Source organism: Asparagus officinalis, chromosome 4 (assembly GCF_001876935.1).
Source record: "Asparagus officinalis chromosome 4, Aspof.V1, whole genome shotgun sequence".
NCBI lineage: Eukaryota > Viridiplantae > Streptophyta > Magnoliopsida > Asparagales > Asparagaceae > Asparagus > Asparagus officinalis.
The window spans coordinates 140,910,095-140,913,207 of record NC_033797.1 but is presented as its reverse complement, the minus strand read 5'-3'; the positions used below and the strand labels follow the sequence as shown (position 1 = coordinate 140,913,207).

Here is a 3,113-nt window from a genome sequence, read left to right as displayed (position 1 = left end):
CCTCGAGTTTCTTTTCCAGCTGAAGATAGAATATAAAATTCTTCCTCTTTAGCACCGGGAGATAGAATATAAAATTCTTCCTCTCCTCGGACCTTTCCGATGCTCGGAGTGGCGACCCCACTCCCAGTTCATCATTCCGGGTGCTCGGAGTGGAGATCCCATTCCCAGTTCATCCTTCCAGATACTGGGGGTGGAGAATCCCACCTCGAGTTTCTTTTCCAGCTGAAGATAGAATATAAAATTCTTCCTCTTTAGCACCGGGAGATAGAATATAAAATTCTTCCTCTCCTCGGACCTTTCCGATGCTCGGAGTGGAGATCCCACTCCCAGTTCATCATTCCGGATGCTCGGAGTGGAGATCCCGCTCCCAGTTCATCCTTCCGGATTCTGGGGGTGGATATCCCACCTCGAGTTTCCTTTCCAGCTGTAGATAGAATATAAAATTCTTCCTCTTCAGCATCGGGAGATAGAATATAAAATTCTTCCTCTCCTATTTTGACACAACTTTCAACTTCCAATCCGCGCACTTGGTGCATGGGGAATTTTATCCCGAATCCTAAGTAGGGATAAGTCAACACCTAACACGTGTTGCCGGGTAGCCTATTCCCGTAACAAGGGCAAAGTCTACGTATTCAAAGTCGTAGCATTAAGTCTAAGGGAGTTCATTCCTTTAGCACAACGTTACATGCGGAACGGATTTCGACAATCCGCATGCTAGCCCGATTCAAACGGTAATCGGTAAAGGCATATCAAACCCGTTGAAGGCTGGGGGTTTGCCAAAAACCCCAAAGTCAATGCCTAACACGCGTTGCCGGGTAGTCTATTCCCGTAAGAAAGACGAAGTCTATGTATTCAAAGTCATAGCATCAAATCTAAGAAAAGCAATTTTCTTAGCACAACGTTACATGTGGGACGGATCTAGACAATCCACATGCTAGCCCGATTCAAACGGTGATCGGTAAAGGCATATCAAACCCGTTGATGGCTGGGGGTTTGCCAAAAATCCCATAAAATCTGTCATTCAGAAGAAATGCAGACAAATCACAAGAAAGAAGCAAATGTGGAGTTTCTATTAATAGGTCAAGTCAAAAGCATACAACAAAGAGCTCATTAGCCCGAAGGCAACTGACGGCTAAGAATATGAGACTTTAAGCTAAAAAGTCTATCTGCATAACTCTGCTCAAGTCCCGCCTGCAGATCTGCTCGGGCAGATTCCTCAGAACAGCTCAAGATCTCCGCAGCTTCACTCTTCAACTTCATCAATCCCTCCTGAGTGGATCCGAACTCCTCGAGTACCTGGTCACGGGAACGCTCTAGTCCGATCAAGTCATCTGCGATAAGAACGGCGGATTCCTCGGCACGCTTCAAGGCCTCCTTCAACCTAGTCGCTTCCTCGCGATTCGAGTCCAAGGAACGGAGTAACTCAGCTTTCTCCCTATCCATCCTCGCCATGTTAGCCATTAGATGCGCAAGGGAGCTCTCGCGTGACTGAAGCTCACGCCCGACGGAAGATCTCAGTTCACGCCACTGCTCCATCCTATGCTCTAACTCAGAGGATACGAAAGAAGAAGCCCCGGTAACCTCCAGTTCCTTCAACTCTCGTATCTCTGACTCCAGGGCAGCGAAATCAGCAGTGAAGGAATCAGCCAGTTCCGGGTATCCTTCTTCCCTCATCATCGTCATGTGGCGAGAGAAGGAACGCCGGAACTGATCGAAGCCGCCTCCTCGGTGGAGAAGCTTCTCGATCAAGCCATTATACCAGGCGGTGAAGAAGCTGAGGTCCGTACGGAAAGCCTCTCCGTCAGGATCAGTATCGGCCAAAAGGCTACGGACACGCTCGTGCAAAGAAGATCGAGATCCTACAAGCAACAACTTGGAAGCTCAGTGAACTATCGAATATGGAAAGGAAAGTCAAAAGGCAGGTTCCGAACATACCGACGCCAACGGATGTCCCATCGGGTTGAGAGCCGACAGGCTCCGGGACAGCAGCAGAAGAGGGTACGTCAGCCCCTGCAGACAGATTGCTCGCACCACTCGGCAGAGACGGGGAGGCACCACTGCTATGAGGACTTTCAACCCCGGGGACTGTAGCAGTATCAGGCTGAACGCCTGGTCCTACAGTGACATTCCTATGTTAACCAAATGGAAATTTGGACAAGTAAGGAGAATCGGGATAAGGAGGTCGTATACATACCTGCAATCCCCATGTCCTCAGATGCAGCCGGAATGCCAAGAGTCATAAGAGTATCGGCCCAAGCTGCTGGTCCTATGATGACACTCTCTTATTAGTCAAAATGAAAATTTAGACGAATAAGAAGAATTGGGATCTGCATACCTGTAGATCCATTATCCGCGGGCATTTGAGGGATGTCAGGAGTCATATGAGAATCAGTCCTAGCGGCTGGTCCTATGATTGCACTCATTAGTCAAAAGACAGATAAACATAGGAAAGTACAATATCCCTGAATCGTATACATACCTGCAAGCCCGTCGCTCTGAGGCAAACTGGATATGCCAGGGATAGATACCGGGCTAACTCCAATGGTAGACGCTGCGATAATCAATCATTCATTAGTCATATGAAATATCGGGCAAGAGGGAGAAAATCAGATATATACCGGTAGATGAATCGTTCCCGAAGAATGGTCTCTCGGTCCCTCTGGAAGTCTGCTCAGCCAGCATGTCAGCTAATAAGCCGGCATCCGGCTTCGAGAAGCTTGGCCCCTCCATCGCAACATCTGCAGGGTAACCCAAATGTTGAAGGATGAGGAAAGCTCAAACGAGAAATCTTCCTTCACCTTACATAAGGAAAATGACATTGGATGCGGATATACCTGAATAAGGGATTGTGGGCTCAACATTATTTATCTGCTCAAGATCGATGTTAAGGTCGATGCCCAAAGACCCATCGTGAAAAGCGTCGCACATTTGTTGCACAAAGCAATCCATATTGTCAACACCAGGGGACGCCGAACCCGGTGGAAGTTCGCCCTCTTCGAAGAAACCTGGAGCACAAAACATGGTCACAAATCCCCAAAAGGTAAACAACCTTGAAGCAAGAGCAATTGAATGTTACCTCCCCCTCCATCAGCGGTGCTCCCTAAGTCCACTCC

General features: G+C 48.2%; 1 long non-coding RNA gene across 1 annotated transcript; it reads right to left on the bottom strand.

Annotated features, from left to right (window-relative positions):
* LOC109836197 lies at window positions 2,230–2,657 on the bottom strand. The gene is made up of 4 exons (XR_002245872.1): window positions 2,619–2,657; window positions 2,480–2,551; window positions 2,336–2,407; window positions 2,230–2,266 (listed from the first exon to the last, which is right to left on the bottom strand). It is a non-coding gene; the product is annotated as an uncharacterized LOC109836197 (long non-coding RNA).